The sequence below is a fragment of the Choloepus didactylus genome, chromosome 14, assembly GCF_015220235.1.
Source record: "Choloepus didactylus isolate mChoDid1 chromosome 14, mChoDid1.pri, whole genome shotgun sequence".
Taxonomy (NCBI): domain Eukaryota; kingdom Metazoa; phylum Chordata; class Mammalia; order Pilosa; family Megalonychidae; genus Choloepus; species Choloepus didactylus.
The window spans coordinates 18,433,748-18,454,967 of record NC_051320.1 but is presented as its reverse complement, the minus strand read 5'-3'; the positions used below and the strand labels follow the sequence as shown (position 1 = coordinate 18,454,967).

The window sequence follows — 21,220 nt, the reverse complement described above, 5'->3', positions numbered from 1 at the left end:
ATTGCCTTGACAATGGGAATCTGGAGATGTTAAAAAAAAATTCTTCTTTAGAGACCTAGATCTGAAGCTAAAAGAAGTGCATATACAAGAGACTACCTGGAAAAGAGTTTTTGATTCTTGTAATGTTATGCTAGGCTAAGTAACATGAAACTGTCATTGTGTCATCAGAATTATAATTTTATTCTGACATTTGCACAAATTATATTAGCAAAACTTCATGCACTGGGACAATTTTGAGGATGCATACACATACACTGACATAAAAATAAACACACATGTTCAACCATTCATATTACCTATAACGTTGCATCCTTCCCTGTCCAAGTAGTACTAAATATCTTTTTTGTTCACAAAATATGAAATGTGCAGTAGTAAAGACCAGCTTTTAAAATATAAATGTCTCAGAAAAGGTGAAAATTCATATCCTCACCAGTTGCAAGAGAAAAATTTCAACTTGAATATGAAACCCTTGACTGTAAGTCTAATCGGGCATTTGAGTATATGTAAATTGTAGCTTGGCCTGTCTTTCAGTAACTCCATTGACAAATTGATTGAATACTTCATCTCCTCCAGGACCTTTCTCCTCCACTAGATTGCACTTATAAGTGTGCTTGGCAAGTGCTAGAGAAATAAATTATTTATTTTTCAGTACATCAGTTTTCTAAATAAGAGGAAATTATACCATGGTGTAAATTCTACTGTAATAGGGCTACATGAGAGAACTAAATATTTTATCTTAAATTCTTATCGCCTAGTGATATTAACTATTATTGGCAAACAGCACAACTGCTAGCAACCTCATTGCTGCAATTATAAGTAAGTGAAACACAAAGCTACACTTTTATGTTTTAGAAAATTTGGTATTTTGTTTGTTTGTAGTGAAGTATCCTCTTTGTTTTTTGTAAAAAAAAAATAGAATTTCCTATTTTGTACATACAACAACAGAAATCAAGTTCCTTTTTAAAAATCAAATCAAATCAAATTCAGTATTTTATTGGGGAAGCATTGTTTAAAATTTATTATTCTAGTGAAGAATGTTTTAGGACAAAATTTAATAGCGTCAAGCAGACATAAAACAAATATTTTTCTATTTTTCCAGGCTCTGAAGTCTTCGAAGCACACCCCCGAAGATGCTCAAAGAGTTTCTAGAAATAGCTTCCTCTTTGCTATTGGAACACGCAAGCTGAGGAGAGCCAGCAGACACCATAAGCAGTACTATATTCATGCACATGACCTTCCCACATCAGCAAACTCTGATGGGCTGGGTGAAAAGCAAACTTTCCTGGCCCCAAAGGAAAGCTCCAGTGAAGAAGATACTAATTAGATCACTGCCGAGAAGTGAGGATAGAGTACTTTCAGCCTAGAGCTTCCTGCATAGAATGGAAATAGGAGAGCAATCAGTTAGCAGGGTCCCATAGGGTTTGTTCTTCACCCCTGCATTTAGTGGTCCGTCAAAAGGAGTCCTCGGTGCACAAACTTCTTTCCCTTTGGAATTCCTGTTCCTGTGAAAAAGAACTCTCATAATCCTGGGAGTTCATGGCTAATTCATTCTAGAAGTTAATAAAAAAGCTGCAAATAGTAGGGCAGGAAGTGGCCTCTCAGATGCTTCTTCCCCTCCTGCACACATGCTCTGTGTGAGGGCTTTGGCTGTGCTATGACAAGGTGAGTTCAAGGACTTCAGGATTGATCAAGAAAAAGATTTGACCACAAGATGGCAGTAACACCCAGTGAGCTTTATTTGGGTGAGCTGGGACAGGTCTGCCTGATAGGGGACGTCCCTCTCAGCAGCCCTTCCAGCAGCAGCACAAGACCATACCCAGAAGGGGAGGGGGCAACGGAAGTCCCCCTGGAGATGGGAATTGAAGAGGGGGCTTTCGTGTCTATGTGATGTCACCCAGCAGTGCAGTGGGTCTCTGGGTCAGAGAGCTCCAAGGAGTCGCAGTGGTTTGGGGTCTTGTACAGCCCCAGCGTTTGTCTTATCTATGGCTGGCAGATGTTGAATATGCAAAGCAGGGAGGTTCTAAATGGCTAATAAAATGCTAATTTGAACTTTATTTTGAACACCAGGGGGCTTTTGGGCTAACAGACCTAACCTGCTGTGAAAAGTAAACAGTATAGGGAACAATAATACATGGGGCCATCTTTGGTTCATTTATGTAGCATACGGTCACTTGTGTCACCAAAGTGATCCAGTGGATTCCTTCAGAAACCCCTGAAGTGGGTCCAAGTTCCACAGTCCATTAGCTATGCCCTCTGGTCATCAAACGTAGTCTGGAACCTAAAAAAAGCACCAATGTGGGGTGTCTCTTTTAGTTTATTTCCTTTGAATGTTATATCAGAATGTTTCAAATTATTTTCCAACTTGGATCAATTTGGTAGAAAACACCATAGACTTTGCCCTAGGAGTTGAAGAGAACAGCTTCATTTTCTAGATGAGTTAAGTCTCCAAATAAGATTATGTGATTATGCTAACTAAAGGTTTTGCAAAATACTTGTAATATTTAATGAATATTACTGGAATTGACTGGCAGTCACAGAGCAAGCCCTAACTGTTAGCAGACAAAAGAGGCTGCATGTTTATGTCTGAGGACGTCAGGATACGCACATAACCACCCTGTACTATGGAGAAAATAACCTTTTAAAATAAAGATAATTCAAGTTCACTTTTGTAAATTTGGAAATTCAGAAAATTGTTTTAAACAATCATGCTAAACACCATCCCTCAGAGATAAGTACCTTTAACCCAATGACATAGAAACTAGTTATCATTGGAATTTGGAGGAATCAAAATACATCCACAACTGAAAGAGGTGGGATAGGGGAATGTATGACACCAGAGGTAAAGATAGATGATGAAGACTGGGACTGTATAACTTAGCAAAAACTGGAGTGGCCAATGACTGGTGCTGAATGTACAAATATAAAAATGTTCTCACATGTGGGAGAACAAGTGAATGTCAACCATCCAGAGTGTTGAAAGAGGGAGGGTATTTGGGAAAAAACATAATCAAAACAAACTAGAGTCTATGGTCAACAGTAACATTCCAGTATGCTTCCATTAAATGTAACAAAGGCAATATACCAAAGTTAAATGTGTATGAGAGGGGGATGTAAGGGAGGGATATGGGATTCTTGGTAGTGGTATTGTTTTTTGTCCTTGCTATTATATTGTGTTGTATGACATATTTATTTTTATTATCTTTTTTATTCACCAAAAAAAAGAACACACTTTTTCATAATAATCAATATGTTCAAGTTCTGACTGTGGTGATAAATGTACAACTATGTGATGATGCCGTGAACAACTGATTGTACACTGTGGATGGCTGTATGTTATATGAATATATCTCTATAAGATTGTAGGAAAAAATATAAATAGAGGTAAAAGTGCTGGAGAGGACATGGAAAGAGGGATGTGCCTATTTACCATTGATGAGGAGGCAGAATGGCGTAGCCTTTCTGGAGGTCCCTGTGGTGGCTCCACAGGGCACTAAGTATGTGGGGCCATGAAGTCCTGCAACCTCATTATGGGGTGTGTATTTGGAAGATCTGAGAGCGGAGATGTGAATGGACACTTGCACACTGTTGTTTGTGGAGGCAGTATTCATGATTTGCAATGGGTGGAGGAGGCTAAGGGTACACTGACTGAGGAACAGAATGGTGAACTGTGGCGTATGCATACAATGGAATATTGAGCAACTACGGGAAGGAGTGAAGCTGTGAGACACGCAACAAGGTAAATGGATCCTGTAGACAGCATGTTGAGTGAAGTACGCCAGAAACAAAGGCAAACACTATAATGCCTTACCAATATGTACTAACTACGATGTGTAAACTCAGAATTGAATCTTAGAGCACAGCCTAACAGGGAAATGATTATTGTAATGGTCCCTAGATTGTAAGCTCTTACAGCAGTCAAATATAATCCTGAATTGTAACGGCTGTCTCCAAACTCTGAGATATTGATCCCTTAATGTATAATCTGATTGGTCTCTGGAACACTGGATATCTGTATTACACCTGAAACTCAGAGCTAGAGCTCAGCAGATATGAATATCAGTATTAACGCATATAGCAGCTGTAAAAAAAAAAAAAAAAAATAAAGCTGAAATAGAATCTGGACTTCAATTGGAGATATGAATAAAGCCGATCTGTTTAAGACCAGAGCAAATCAGGCCAAAGGGTAAAGGTTGAAACTGACTGTGTTCAAACTTCAACTTCCATGTGATACCAAGGGAAGAGATGTTTATTTGGTGTAGGATCTATATTTTCTAAGCAATATAATTTCTACAGTCAGTTTGTTCAAACACTGCAATTACATGGAACTTTGAACAGGAAGTGAGCTATGGTAGGTCTGCATAGATCAGAATGAAATAGCAACACACCCTAAAGTAATTTGGGTGGAGAACAAACATATATATTCTGGGCCTCCTGAAGAGCTGGGGGAGAATGCAGAGGTGTTGGACTTCCTTACCTGGATTGTTGCTGATTGTCTCACAAACACTGGGGACTGACAGCTTGATATGCTGAGCCCTGTGTCTTGGGGCTTGCTCCTATGAAGCTTGTTGCTGCAAGGAGAGGCTAAATCTGCTTATAATTGTGCCTAAGAGTCTCCCCCTGAGTACCTCTTTGTTGCTCAGATGTGGCCCTCTCTCTCTCTCTAGCCAAGCCACCTCGGCAGGTGAACTTGCTGTCCTCCCCTCTACATGGGACCTGACTCCCAGGGGTGTAAATCTCCCTGGCAATGCAGGATATGACTTCTGGGGATGAATCTGGACTGGCACCATGGGATTGAGAACATCTTCTTGATGAAAAGGGGGATGCAAAATGAGACAAAATAAAGCTTCAGTGGCTGAAAGATTTCAAATGGAGTTGAGAGATCACTCCGGTGGACATTCGTATGCACTATATAGATAACACTTTTTAGGTTTTAATATACTGGAATGGCTAAAAGTAAATACCTGAAACTACCAAACTCCAACCCAGTAGCCTTGACTCTTGAAGATGATTGTATAACAATGTAGATTACAAGGGGTGACACTGTGATTGTGAAAACCTGTGGATCGCTCTCCTTTTATCCAGTGTATGGATGGATGAGTAGAAAAATGGGAACAAAACCTAAATGAAAAATAGGGTGGGATGGGGGGATGATTTGTGTGTTCTTTTATTATTTTTATTTTTTATTCTGATTCTGATTCTTTCTGGTGCAAGGAAAACGTTCAAAAATAGATTGGGGTGATGAATGCACAACTATAAGATGGTACTGTGAATAGTTGATTGTACACCATGGATGATTGTATGGTATGTGACTATATCTCAATAAAACTGGATTAAAATATATAGATATAGATGTAGATCCACAAGATTTACACCTTAAAAACTATCCAAAGGGATTTTGGTATTCCATTTTGTCTTTTAGCTTTTGTTTTAGTCTTTTTAAATTCAGAAGAAGTAGTCAATTTATTTCCTCAAAGATCATGTTAACTTCACATCAACCAGAATTAAGCCTTCTCTAGACATATCTTCATTCCACTGACATTTGGAACTGACTTAGGAGCCGTATAATACCATTTTCATAAGTAGTTCATAGGGAAACCTGTTCTAAACACAAAGGTTTGTTACTAAACACACCCATTTTCTATAATAATGTATAATACAGTCAAAATTCTACTGGCATAATCTACCATTTACAAATTATTAAACATGGGCAGATCATCTTCAGAGCTTTTTTCAAGTCAGAATTTTTAAAAGCATTCTTCTATGTTCTAGAGATAAAAGTAGAAACTGATAAGCATTCTAGAGGGGTGTTAGAACAGAAAGAATCATTTATGATAAACTGATCTAGCCCCACCCCTTTTATTTTAAGAAAACCTAAAGTCAAAAAGATTAAACAAATTGACTAAGCTTATTTTATTAGAGTCAGCACTGGGATTCGAGCCCAGGGCTCAGTATTTCTAATTCCTCATACTTCCAAACTCCACAGAGCTCCCACACTGCCTTGTAGTAGCTGAGTGGTGGCCCCAAAGATTTGTCTGTGTCCTAATTTCCATAACCTATGAAAGTTACCTTGTATGATACAAGGGTAAGTATTACCTAATGTGGCAAAAGATGTAATTATGTTAAGGATGTCAAAAAGAGGGGCTTGTCCTGGATTATATGGGTGAGTCTTAAATACAATAACATGCATCCTTATAAGACCGAGGCAGAGGGAGTTTTGAAAGAGACCCCCAAAGGAGAACATACACAGAGAAGAAGGTGATGTGAAGATGGAGCAGAGACAGATGTGGACACAAGCCAAGGAATGAGGCAACCACCAGCAGCTGGAAGAAGAAAGGAACGGATTGTCTTCTGCAGCCTCTGGAGGTGGCACGGTCCTGCTGACACCTTGATTTTGGACTTCAAACCTCCAGAACCATGAGAGAATAAATTTCTGTTGTTTTAAGCCACCTAGATTGTGTTGATTTGTTAAAGCAGCCACAAGAAACACATACACTGCTTAAAGCACCATTGATTTTGTAGAAATAGTAGAACACACTAATCAGCTGGGAAGTGAACACACAAAACATTACCCACAGAGGTATGGGCTCACTTGTGCAATGCGAGTTCTCTGCAGGCTGATATCCCAGGTAGCTGAGTGTCCAAGCTCTCGTAACAATATTAAGCATTGTGAAAAAACCACAATAGCATGTTATACCAACAGGTCATGTTAGCTGTCACAGCAAGGCTTATACTGGTGCACGCCCTGATCATGGCAGTGGACAGGTTGGCACTCCTCCAATCTTACGGCTTAAGAGCCCCATAGCCCAAAGACCATGGTTCCCTCCTAGAGGCTGATGTCTGGCCTTGTTAGATCCCTACGTGCTATCTCAGGAAGCAGTGGACGAAGAGGGAACTGTACACATGCCCCACCAATAAAGTCCATTGCCTGCTCTCTGATTTATAGCTTGACACCCACATATGGGGATTTTCTCATTCAAATCACCCAACATCACAAGCATGGCCTTCCATCTACTGGAACAGAATTGTCCATCATGAAAGGTCTGCAGTCTTGAGTTCTCTTCCTGTCCTAATAGAATTGTCTTGGTGATACAAAAATAAATTTGTTTCAGTATTGTGCTGGACGTCTTCCATTTCTTTCTCCAGACCCACTGTCCATGCTTTTCCCCCTGCAACTGTGCACCTGGAGTTTTAATGACTAGAACAAAGAGCTCACTTGCTCTCAGGCTTCAGGTTGGGTTAGGCCAATGGGGAGCCAGTAGTTGATTACAGGAGGTAGGAGAGTGAGGACAGGGTATTTTTTCTCCCAGCTAGCTCCTGTTAGTGCACCTCAGGCTGGCTGAGTGCTCCCCAAAGGTCACTGCTCCTCTCGATCTGGCCTGCCCTGGAGGACTCTGAGTCATTGGTCTCTCCTTTATCAGACCTTCCCATTGCACCACCTTCACTGCTATTCCCGTGTTCCTGTGCTAATCTCAGTGGTTCCCTACACCCCACAACCTGTGCAATTGTTTCTTTTGTATAAAGGAAACTTCTTCAAAACAGAACCTATTTTGTTCAAAATATCCTAATTTATTCAAAAACTTCTTCAAAATACCCAATTTCAGTATGCTATCTATTTCTTCTTGGGTCCCTGACTAATAACAACCGTCAACATTTTATATCATTATCTTTTTTAGGGAAAACTGAGGCCTATCATTTTCTATTTAGGACAAAATATTTGTATGTGTGTGTTTGTTTCCTTGTTTGGAAAATGGGCAGTTCAACAGGTAAATCCTCCAAAATGGCATTCCCGGACAAGCATCCTTCTGTCTCTGTGATTATCTGTCCCAGTTACTAGATCTTCATGTTTATGGCTCTTAGCACCTTTTGAAAGATTAAGTGAATCATATGTTCACCTAATAAAGTCAGATGATTGGAAGGATCAACTATAAAGTGGTAATACTGGTCATTACTGAAAGTGAAATAATGGCTGCATATTGACTTTAAATATTGATCCTGCCTTTTCCTTTCTGAATGATTTTTGTTGTTTATTTAAAATAGCTTCCCAGAAATCAATATAAATTTTAAGGTCCTTCCTTCTGTATCGTTCACAGCACCTAGTTCAGGGTTAGGCATAAAGCAGATGATTATGAATTGGGATTTGTTTATATAACTTTATATGCATTTGTCTACATACAGCTGTGTAGTTGTACTTGAAGATTACTATTCAGAGATTTATTATCATTAATGAATCTGATTTTTTCTCACTAGATATGAAATAATGTCCAGAGAGAAATTCTATAAGAAATTCTACTTATAGAAAAGGTCCATATTACTTTCATTAAGGTGTACTCACCTAAGTTAAGTGAAAGCAGAATCTGTATTGCTCTCAAGGCTTATTAAGAGCCAGCAGAACAGGTGGAAGTTGACCAGTATGAGACCAGAGTTTAGGTAACTATTATTAACAGCAGCTCACCCCTGAATGATTTTGTTTCACAAGACCAAGGATAGTTCTGGGGAAAAGCAAATTCTGCAATTCCTTGAAATTAGTGTTTGTTTAAAACATGGCAAGAATTCAACCTAAAACCCTGCATTTACACCAAATTACTACTTTATAATCTTGCACCATTTAAGGGAGAGGGAAACAGCTAAATTCTACCAAATAATATGTAAATGACATTGTTAATTTGTCTACATTTGATAAATATAATGAAGACATGCTAATTTTTTGAGTAGAAGGTGGTGGCAGTAGGGAAGAAACTTTTTTCTGAATGGGATCTAATTTAAATATGAGTAAGCATAACTATATTAAAGTAATGAAGAGATAAAGATATTGTCTACACATACACACACACACACACACAAATACTCACTTTAAATCCTAGTTTTTCAAAATACTTCACCAGAATGAAGATAAAAGAATATACTGATTTTGCATATTTACTAAGGATGAAAGTGATATAAAGAGCTAGATTCTCTGGAGGTTCAAAGATCTCCTTTACTTTAGTAGATCTTCTCTAGGTCTAATGTCAAGTGCATTATTACTGCTGTAGCATCTGCTTTAGTTTAGACAGAGTTCTGTTGTAATTGCTACTCTGTTTTGGGGCCATAAGACCAATTTTGTAATACACATCTGTAGCTCAAATGTTTAATGTGAAGTTTTTACACCAAAAAATTTTTCAAAAATCACATTTATCAGCTAATCTAAAACCCATTTATACACAAGAAATTAGTATTTTACTTTCCCAAGATGTTATTGCTCTCAAAATCTTCTCCTTGTTTTATAAATAATTCTTAAAAATTATTGCTTTGGAATGAATTGCAAGATCTTTTAAGGATGAATCATCTGATATCTGAGACAGTTTTCAATTAACCAAAACAAATGCGACATGAATATAATAATGGAGCCATTGCTTAGAAATAGCTTGTGTTTAAAACTTCATGTCAATATGTCATTCTAGTATCTCTGTCTTGTGTTTCCTGGTAAATAGACTCAGAGAGGCCTTTATAATTACCATCTACCAGCCAGCATCTATATATATTAAGTGTTGACAATGTTCCTGGCACTGTGCTAGACCTGGGGCTACAGAGAAGAACAAATGCATCCCCTACCCTTGAAGTACCCCCAGTCTAAATGGGGGAAAGAGATATCTGAACAAATTATTCCAATTCCATGTTAGTGAATGTCATAATGGAGTTGTTTCCAAGGATGGGAGCAGATCTCATTGGGAAGATGAGATGGGGCAGGTTCACAGGACGTCACAGTTTAGCTGCCCTGGAGGAGGTTGCTGATTCTTGAGTTGGAAGAAGACACCAATATGAATTATTCTTGGTACAGAGTGCTGTTGACAGAGCTTTTATATAGTTGCAATGACCTAATATCAAGGCATCATTTTTCTCATCCTGCCAGGAAAGGAGATATAGAAATTGTTGGCTGACAGGACTCTTTGGTCAAATGTCTATGAGGCAGTTTGATTTCTGCAACCCAGCTTAATTTAGAGGTATAAATAAAATACAGCTTAGAAGATACTTTTCAGAGACTTCTGCCAACTTCTTTGTAATATATGAGATGTCTATTTACATTAGAAATTGCAAAACAGTTCACAGAACAAGTTTTTTTTTTATGTTTTTTTATGATGCCTTCACCCACAGAAGTGCCAGCTGAGATAATACTCTTAGATATTAAAAAGTCTTTGTGATGGTGTGCCTGTGTGATTGTGAAAACCTTATGGCTCACACTCCCTTTATCCAGTGTATGGACAGATGAGTAGAAAAATGGGGGCAAAAATTAAATAAAAAATAGGTTGGGTTGTAGGAATGAAGTGCTTTGGGTGTTCTTTTTTACTTTAATTTTTATTTTTATTTTTATTTTCATTTTTATTTTTTTGGAGTAAGGAAAATGTTCAAAAATTGATTGTGGTGATGAATGTATAACTATTTGACGGTACTGTGAACAGTTGATTGTACACTGTGGATGACTGACTGATACATGAATATATCTCAATAAAACTGAGTCAAAATAAAAAGTCCTTTCTGAGCCTATGATCACTTGTTGTAGACATAAAACTGAAATGTGACAGTCCTTACCTGGGCAAACTACCCCCTGTACCACCCTTCCCCCACCCCACCCCCATAGCTGAAAGATGATTTATATGTTTCTGTTATAGTACAGCATGGTATTTATCATTTACAACAGGTTTAGATTTTATTAATTTTTATTTCTTTAGAAATCTATCACATTTTTAAAATTCCCATTTTTATTATGAGCCTGCAGTTCATTTCAAAACCTTACAGATCACCGTCAGCAATTTCTGTGCAAAAGATGATAAATAGTAAATATGGCAACATGTTAAATGAAAATAATGCATGTATCCACATGAAGTAGCACAGAAGCACAAATATAATGACACTCAAGGACTGGGCAAACGAGTTTAGTAGGTTCAATCTATTCAATTTCAGTCATGAAGTAAAATCCAAAGAGCATCATGATCAAACACAGCAATGAGTGTTAACACTAAGAGACATAAGTGTGTGAGAGTGCAGTGTCTCTCCAGTGAACATCTGCCTAAGTAATCCATGCCAAATACTTAAAATATTCACTTGTGAAATCAAATTGTAAACTCTTCAAGATTTTATCAAATCCAGTATGCAAAGCAGAAAGCAGAAAAACTCTGAAACATTATTTCTTAGCACAGGGAGTAATACATTCCGTCTTAGAGCTCAATGTCCTAAAAGTCATTAAAATGTCATTATCTGTGAGATGAGCTGTTAAAATTATCTGAAAAGACAACTCAATACATATCAGTTTTCTGAAATTTTGGGAACTTGCCATCAAAAAAAGTAACTTTGAGGTTTTGGTGTTCCTTTTTTTTTTAAAAATTAAGCACATGTTTAAGCACTTACTTAAGCAGCAGTCGCTGTGCCAATTCTGGGGAAAACAATGACGGGCAAGGTAGGCAGAGGCCCCACACCAAAGTAGCAAGGAGACGGGCAATGAAGTAAGGCTTCTGATGCGGTGATTTAAGTACAGTAAGAGCAGATGTGCAGGTGTCAGTGGAGATGGGGAGCATTTGATGAGTGTATTTAGGAGAGAGAATTTCCAAGGCCTGGGGAGAGACTGGATGTGAAGGGTGAGAAGTAGGACAGAGTGAAGGGTCAGGGATGATTCTCAGACTTCTGATTCAGGCAACGGAGTGCACGATGGCTTCATTCACAAGATAAGGAGTGTCGAAGCATGTGCAATGAGGTCCGACAGGTGGGAGTCCTGGGACCTACATCTTAGACATGTTGAGTTTGAATACCCATGAAGCCTCCAAGCAATGACGTCCAGTAGGAGCTGAATCTGTGGATCTGGAGTTTAGGACAGGAGCCTGCGATGGAGATGGGGATCTGGGAGTCCTCGGGGATTTGGAGTTTCTGGAAATTGAAATCATGAGAGTGGTTGAGGTCTCTCCATCAGAATATGTATTCAGAAAGAAAAAAATCTGGGAAGTACCCCAGAGAATACCCATTTGAGCTACGGGAAGAGAAAAACCATCTTGTGCCTTAAGCCAGCTTCCCTAGGGAATAAGACTTAAAGCAAAGCTATATGCTAACACTTTCTTGGGGGTGCCCTGATGAGCAAGGCTGATGAGGGTAAAAACAGAAGTAAGCTAAGAAAGAAAGTGTTGTAGTTTCCCTGCTGCTCAAATATTGTTTGCTTAAACAATGGAAATTTGTTGGCTTATGGTTTTTAGGCTAAGAGAAGTCCAAACTTGAAACATCAGCAAGGCAATGCTTTCTCCCTGAAGACTGTGACTTTCTGGGGCTGGCTGCCAGTAATCCTTGGTCTTTGCCTTTTCTGTCACATGAGAATGCACATGGCAGCCACTTATGGCTTCTCCGTTTTCCATTGACTTCTGGCTTCTTCCCACAGCTTCTGAATTTCATTCTGCTTGTAAAGGACTCCAGTAATAGATTAAGACCCATTCTGATTAGTTGAGCCACAACTTAACTGAAATAGCCTCATCAAAAGTCCTATTTACAATGGGCTCACATCCACAGGAATGGGTCAAGATTAAGAGCATGTTTTTCTGAGGTACATAGCTCCAAGCCACCACAGAAAGCAAGTACCAGGCAGTGCACTGTGGAGCCAACCAAAACCTCCCAAAAGAACATCTCCAGAAAGGCCCAGTGAAGCCCATGAAATAAGTTTTTTGTTTGTTTGTTTTTCAGGGTAAGGAAAGGCAAGCAATTTGTCTGCTGACTTTCCCATTTCCTATCTATTAATGATGCACGCTTGCCTGCTGCATGTTAAATCCCCTGCATTTCCAAGTTTGATTACCTGCCCTTTCAAGGAGCTGCTGGGAAAGCCAGAGCTTCTGTCGGGTTAAACCTGGACGCTGGAGCAGCTGCAGCTCCCCCATGGTGGGCACAAGGCTGGCTTCGCTAGAGCCAGACCTTTGATCCCAGGGGAGGTAGAGAAGCAGCAATGGCAGCAGCTGGAAGGGGCCACCACAGGGCTTATCTAGCCTGGGATCAGGGTGAGCTGCCAAGGCTGAGGAGGCAGGTGTATAAATCTGGGCACTACTGTATAAAAGGGAACAGTACATACTGTAAGGGAATCTGATAAGGAACAGCACGGGGGTGGAAGAGAAGTTAAAGCATGCCAACAAAAGGGAAGAAAGAGTTTCACAAAGGAGTTATATTTCTGTCAGATATTTCTGACAAGCCAAATAGGGTGAAAACTGTTGAGTTTTAGTGGAGCATCCCTTCTGCTGGCAAAGACACTTCAACTTTTCTGCGAGAAAGCGTAATTCCTCTATTCTTGCTTCAAGTGGCCTAGATGGAGTTAAGTCCATCTAATGGCCCCAGGATGACTCAGGCATGTATCACCAGAAACCCACCTCCTCGGTCACAGGCTGACGTGTAACAGCCAGGTCAGTGAGGCTCGCTTCCATGACTTTTGCAGTTGGGAGAGAGCTCTAAACCCAGACTTCTAAATGATATGGCCCAAATTGCCACCTTTTTCTTAAGCCAGTTTTAGTTGGATTTCTATCACCTGTAACTGAACGATTTCTGATACCTGCAAGGGCAGAAAGGGGTGCAATGAAGCAGCTGTCACAGGTGACTCGGTGGTGCAGGGCCAGATAATGTCAGGGTTACAGTGATTATTTCTTTGTCCTCTTTTTTCCTCTGCTTGAGAAAGAACTAAGAAGGACTACTTAAATATCTGGAGCACCTGCAGAAGGAAGCCGAAATGACAGCTACACAGACATATTCTGTTGGTGTCTTTGTTCTGTGTCATTTTCTTTCTCTATAGTACCTCTGTCCCCTGCTACCACTGCTAGGTTCCTGGACTATATTCCAGGATATGTGAACCTTGGCCCTACCTTAGTAATTATTATCTTTGTGGATGAAGTTATCCATGAAATATCCTCATTTGAATATGCCATCTCTTTCCCCTTTTGGTCCTGATTGATAAAAAAAAAAAAAATGTAAAACTTTCATATCCTTGTATTTAAAAGAAATTTTAAGGCACAACATTCTGTTTAAGGATTAAAGTTCATTTGTTGTCTTTGTTCTCATGCTGGTATTTTGTTTTTAAGGAAGTGGTTCCGTTTAGCCAAATCCTTTAAAATGGTATTCTTAGACAATCACAAGACTATCTCCTTATATATCTCCTTCTGCCTTTCTGTCTGTCTATATGACTATCATCCAACTATATCCCAAAGTTCCAAGAGAGTAAGGTTTGCAGATTTAGGATTCTTTGTTGGGTTAAATGAATCAGGTATTCACCTACTACAGTCAGTGGAAAAGGCAACTATAGAGCAGATATTTTTGGTTACAGTTGATAACTAAATAATGCTGCATATTGATTTTAAATATTGATTTGCCTTTTTCTTTCTGTATAGTTTGTTGTTTTATTTTCCAATAGAGTGCGTTAGACATTAATATGTGTTTGGAAGTACTTTATTCTGCGTCACCCCACCATCTAGCACACTACAAAGTACAAAACATACTACTGACAGCTTGCTGAGTTATTTCTTTGCATACTTATTTAAGCAGTTGTCTGTATTCGGCTCCATAGTTGTATACGCTGGCAGGCCAGTCTTAGCTTTATTGCCTCTGAAAAATACGAACTTCCTTGCATTGCCTCATTGCACAGATAAAATACCATCCAGAGAGAGCATCTGTGGCAAATACTACTTATAGGAAAGGTCTTTAACTTTTTTGATTAGGTTATCACTCATTTAAGTCAAATCACACCTCTTGATTGATCCAATGCTAATTAAAAGCCAGCTGGAAAAGGAAGCCAAGGGATATAAAAATTGAGCTTTGATGACCAGGGACAGTAAGCCACTCGAATCACAGAATTGGATGGTCTGAGAAAAGGTTGGGTCTGGGAAAAGGCTCAATCTTCAGTTTCTTGAAGATATTTTCAAGTCTTACTTTGAACTAATTTAATACAAATGTTTCCTTTTAACCCAAATTTTTACTCTACAATCTTAAAAGATTTTAAGGAGAGAAACATCCACCTAAAGCCTACCAGGTAGGTGAATAATAGTCCGCATTTATTCTTTCGGACAAATATAATGAAAACCTGCTGCTTTATAAATGAAAGGGGTAGCTGTACAGAGGTGCTTGGTTTGTTCAAACCATTTATTTCTTTAAGTGAATGAGAATAACTATCATTAAACTAATAAATAGATAAGAGATTGTCTACACACACACACAAACACAACTTCCCCCTTCTTCTGAACTATTTTCCTGGATTGAAGCCTCTGGTCAGCACTGGGGCTAAATGAAGAAATGGATTCTCTGGAAGCTCAGAGCCCTTCCTTTGTAAAGTAGAATTCTTCTTGTGGGATTGTCATCACTGCTATAGCAACAGCTGTGCTTTACACAACTAAGGATATTCTGGGGCTTGCATTAGTGCAATTTAGCAATACAAATCAAATTCTAAATAAAAGTTTTTAACCTCAAAAACTATTTTCAAAACTCACATCTCTAGATAATCTAAAGGCCCTTTATTACTTGATATTAATATTGTCTTTTCCAAAGAAGTTTTTATTCTCAAAAGCTGTTTTCTGTTTTATAATGAACTCTTGAAGCTTATTACAGTGGACTATATTGAAAAGAAGAAGAAGGAAAAAAAAAAAAACAACAAAACCTTTAAGACAAGGCATTTGATCTATGGTTCTGAATCTGCCTGGGAGTTGAGGAGACTTCACTGCAGAAGAAAATGTTAAAAGGGAGATTCACGGTGAAACTGAAGATTTGCATTGTCCTTGGGAGATGGCACTGACAGCATAACTTAAAGGCCCAGCTTAAAACTGGTTGCTTTATTGTTTTGTAGTTGCAATGCCCTGAAAATCAAACTTCCATTTTCTTATCTTATTAGAAACATCCAAGAAAAATTGTTGACTACCTGGACATTTTTACTCATGTCTAACCAGACTCTTTTATCACCACCTCCACACTCAATTCACACATTTAAAGAACTTAAGACTTAGAAACGATTTTCAGAGACTTAATCCAATCCAACTAATAATAAAGAAAAAAATCAGAAGAAAATATGCTTAGATTAAAAGAATGTCCTTATTAAGTCTGTAATAAGCTGTAATAGCTTTTTCTGGTACATAAAACTGAAGGGTAAAAATTAATTTATAAGTTTCTAATGTCTATTAAAAGCCATTGTATTATTCATTCTTAACAGACATCTATTTTATAAGTCAATTTCTTTGGAAATTTATTCCATTTTTAAGATTCTCATTTATGATATGAGTCGATGTTACATTTAATAAATCCCAAAATTGCCATTAGCAACTTCAATTCAAAAGATGATAAACTTTACAGTTCTTATAATTGCTACAGAGAAGTAACTGTGGCGGAAATAAGGCACTCTCACCAGAAGAGTAACAAGAATCACGCATGCATGAGCGCGCGCGCACACACACACACACACACACACACACACACACACACACACACACACGGATCACTGGGGGTTGGGGGTAGGATGGGGACGCTGGCGCGCAGCGGGAGCGGAGCCTAGACCCGGCCGCCGCCTGGGGACCCGCGGGACTGCCCGAGCGCCACCTGCGGCCGCCAAGAGCCGTGCAGTCCGGGTCCAGCAGCGTCGCCGCCTGCGCGCCCCGGAGAGCGAGAGGGAACTGCCGCCGAAGTGCACTCTCGAGAAATGGTCTCGAAATGTTGGCTGCGGTTTCTAGCCCTCCTCTGTGGCTCAGCAATGGGATTTTTTTGTTGTTCTCAGCTCTTTATCATTTTGTTGGAAGACCGCGGTGGGTATCAGCCTATTGTTCCTAATCATGAGCCTTGTGCTGGGCGTTCAGGTGGAAAGGGGCAGCATCCTCTGGAAGGACAGAAAAGCTTCCCAGCAGATGGCAGCCAACGTACAGATGAGGACACATGCTTCCGGAAGACTCTACCAGAAGGTCAAAATTCTTTGCTGGGTTATGACATGGCCTGAAAACCTAGAGAAAAAAGCCGGACACGTCAAAGCTACATGGGCCCAGCGTTGTAACAAAGTGTTGTTTATGAGTTCAGAAGAAAACAGAGACTTCCCCACTGTGGGATTAGAAACCAAAGAAGGCAGAGACCAGCTGTACTGGAAAACGATCAGAGCTTTTCAGTATGTTCATAACCGTTATTTAGAGGACGCCGATTGGTTCCTGAAGGCAGACGACGACACATATGTCATACTAGACAATCTGAGATGGCTTCTCGCAAATTACTATCCGGAAGAATCCATTTACTTTGGAAGAAGATTTAAGGTCTATGTTAGGAAGGGCTACATGAGCGGAGGAGCAGGCTATGTGCTGAGCAAGGAAGCCTTGAAGAGATTTGTTGATGCATTGAAAACAAACACGTGTACACACATTTTCTCCGTTGAGGACGTAGCCCTGGGGAGATGCGTGGAAATCGTCAACGTGAAAGCGGGGGATTCCAGAGATCCCACTGGAAAAGAAACTTTTCATCCCTTATCGCCAAAGCAACACTTAATCAAAGGTTACATACCCAGAGCCGTCTGGTACTGGAATTAAAACTTTTATCCTCCTGTGGACGGTCCCGGTTGCTGTTCTGATTTTGCAATTTCTTTTCACTATGTGGACCTCACCGCTATGTATGAGTTAGAATAGCTGGTTTATCATCTGCGTCCATATGGCTATTTACACAGATATCAGCTTGCCTTGCCTGAGAATCTGCTAAAAGGAAATAAGAGCAGCAAGCAAAAGTGAAGACCCAAGACTAAGAATTTAGGAAATCTTTGAAAGAAAAACGGTGAAGAGCTTCACATTTCCCATCCGATGGGACAGTGCATCTCTGAATTGATGGTTGGGCTCTCAGCGTGGAATTCTTTCCAAGTGGACATTCTATATTAGAACTCTTTTGTAGGAATGACTGTAAATGAAGTTTTAACGAGAATGATGATGTTTGTTAAAATGTTTTATACTATGTATCTTTCATTTTAAAACTTCATGTAGAGGAACTAGAGATTTTGTTGCCTGTTCCTGGCCATGTGCTGTTAACTTGTTACTACTATACTTTACCGTGTTAGTGATATGCACATGTGCCTTAAAGAAAATTTTAGGAGGATATATTGATAGTCAATGTTGATTTTAAACTCAAGACAAGAGTTTGGCTTGCAGAGTGACAGAAATGAACCAAACGCCCTCCACACACACTGCTGTCTGATGAAACTTTTGTTGTGATTATTTGTAATTGGCCGTATTTCTTCCAGAGGAAGATAGAAGAATGGCACTTGTCCTAGAGTGCCTTAATAAAATCACAGTCTAATCGTATCAGGGACCATCAGATACATTATATACTTGGTTCCAATTAGTGGTTAATGTTTTACTAGACTGGTGTTCATCCAGCCCTTGTTTCTTTTCTAAATATGTTTAACCACTTGAGTACCATTCTCCACTATTAATATATTTAAGCAAAGCACTAACAGCATTATATAAACATGCATTTTAAAATTTTCATCCCAAATTTATCCATTCTTAATTATGAGTAACTAATAAATATATTCTTAATGGTATTGCCATGGTATTGCCAATATTGGTGAACTCCAATGTTTTGCTTCAGTCAGTGCTATTTGTATTGGTCCCACTCTCAGACATTCCTAAATGAAATTTTTCACTGATTAATCAAAACTCTTTCTACTACATAATTATAGCTTTTTATACTCCTCATGTTGAGAGGCGCCTTTCATGACTTGTTTAAAGCTGAATTTAAAAAGTCTTCCTTTTTAGTAGCTGATGTGGCCAACAGTTATACTGGCAAAATACCTTAAATACAGGATTATGACAAAAAATAATTGAAAACATTAGAAAATAATGAGTGTTTAAATGAACTAAAAAGTCAGAATTTAAAAACCAAATAATTTATGAACAATAGCCTGATGTATGCTGATTTTTGTTGTCTTTGAATGGTTAAGTTTTGCCAGTGGATAATCATAACAAAGCAATACTACTCATTCAAGATGATCTTCAAAATACATATGCAGTTTTGGTAATGCACAGTGATTATAGTAGCACAACATTATGAATGTAATTAACGGTACTGAATTACATATGTGAATGTGGTTAAAAGGGGAAATTTTAGGTCCCACATGTATTACTAGAATAAAAATTAAAAGAAAAAATACAGGACTGTTACAACACAGTGAACCCTGGCATCATCAATGGACTATATTTAATAGTACAATTTACAAAAATGTTCTTTCATGAATTATAACAAACATACCACACTAATGCAAGATATTAATAATAGGGTTGTATATGGGAAGTCTGTATTTTATATATTTTATGCATGATTTTTCTGTAAACCTACAACTTCTCTAACAAAAAAAAAATTATTTAAAAAAAAAACCTTCAAGGTTGGCAGTGTTTTTTTCTCAGCAGTATGAAGATATCATTCTCTCACTTTGGGTTTCACTTTTTTGCTTCTGAGAAATCAAAGTCAATCTGAATGCCATTTCTTCAGCAATCTTTTTTTCCTCTGGTTGCTTTAAAAATCTATTTGTTTTTTTATGTTACTAATTGCACTGCAGTATGTCCAGATGACATTGCTTTCTATTTGACCTGCTTAGAATATGATGTGCTTTCTGTATCTGTGGGTTCACCTCTTCCCTCCATTCTGAGAAATTATCATCCATTATCTTTGTAAATATTGCCTTTCTATCCTGCATGTTCTAAGTCTTTAAAAAAAATATTTTCTGTCATTTTTAATGTAAATGCTACTGTCTGAGTAATATCTTCAGATTTATCTTTTTACTCACTAGTATTCTTTCAGCTAAGTATAAATTTATAATTTCTCACCAATGTATGTAGCTTTTTAAATTTCTTTAATGGATAGAGATCCATTATTTAAAGACTTCGTTTTTGAAAAAATCTGCCAAGTAATTTTAATCTCTTGGTTTTTGTCTTTTGTTTTGATCCCATCTTATTTTCTTGAACAAATAAATTAAAGAAAAAGTTAATAATTCTTGACTAAATGTATAAATTAATGACTATCCACTTACCAAACAAGTTGTTGGAAGAAAGTGAGAAAAAAAATTCCTGTTCTTAGTGTTCCTTATATTAAGTATTAGGGAATGCAAGTAAAGGAAAACAGAAGAGAGAAAAATAGTATTGGCCAATAAATTGAAAGAAGGCTATTGTAAAGTAGGGAAATTTTTAAATAGGAACAACAAGCTGCTTTGGCAAGGTTGACAAGAACCAACATTTAACCGAATAACCAATGTTTCACAACTGACTAAACTGGTTGAACCATCATAACAAACCACCATTCATTTAAAAAAAAAATGTTTTTAGTGAAATCTCCACAGTGGTTTTTAAAAAAATTTTTTTTTTTAATTTTTAAATGGTTTAGTGAACACTATTCATTTTTTCCCTTTTTGTTCAGAATGGATACATAAAAGAGCCAAGTCTGATGATGATTTTTCTCCAAAAGGAATAAAATAAAAATCATTCATTTGAATTACTTTCAATTTAAAAGAACATCATTTCCATGTAGCTGAGTATATTGGTTTTCTATCCCTACATAACAAATTACCACAAGCTTAGTGGCTTAAAATAATACCAAATTTATTATCTCACAGTTTCTGGGGGTTGAGAATCCAGGTCAACTGTGTCCTCTGTTCAGAGTTTTACAAGGCTGAGATCAAACTGGGGTTGCAGTCTCATCTGAGGCTTGGGATCCTCTTCCAAGCTGACCAGTGTGGCAGAATTCAGTTCCTTGATCTTGCAGGACAGAGGCCCTCAGCTCCCAAGGGCCACAATAGTCTTCTACCATGTGGCCATCTCAACAGCAGCTCACATCATAGCTGTTCACTTCTCAAAGCCATCAGGAGAGCCTCTCACACTTTGAATCACTCTCTTTAGGGAAGGCCCGGACACTGTTTTAAGGGGCTCACCTGCTCAGGTCAGACCCATCCCAGATAATCTCCTTTTTAACTAATAAAGTCAACTGATTAGGGGCCTTAATTACATCTGCACAATCTCTTCACCTGTGCCATACAGTGTAAGTTAATCATGGGAGTGAAATCCCATCATATTCACAGATTCCGCCCACACTACAGGGCACGTACTTGAGAGGGACGGGAATCTTGAAGGCCATTGTAGAATTCTGCTCATATTCCTTGCTTCCTTTCACCTTAAATTCCTCGTCACATCAAATAAGTGAATCTCCTAATTTATTTTGGTGGCCATGTTAGAGGTCTGAGAGATCTGGG

The 21,220-nt window shown here is 38.4% G+C and overlaps 1 pseudogene; it reads left to right on the top strand.

Moving 5' to 3' along the window:
* Positions 1–16,657: 16,657 nt before the first annotated feature.
* On the top strand, positions 16,658–17,717 carry LOC119508787 (annotated as a pseudogene).
* The last annotated feature ends 3,503 nt before the right edge of the window (positions 17,718–21,220 follow it).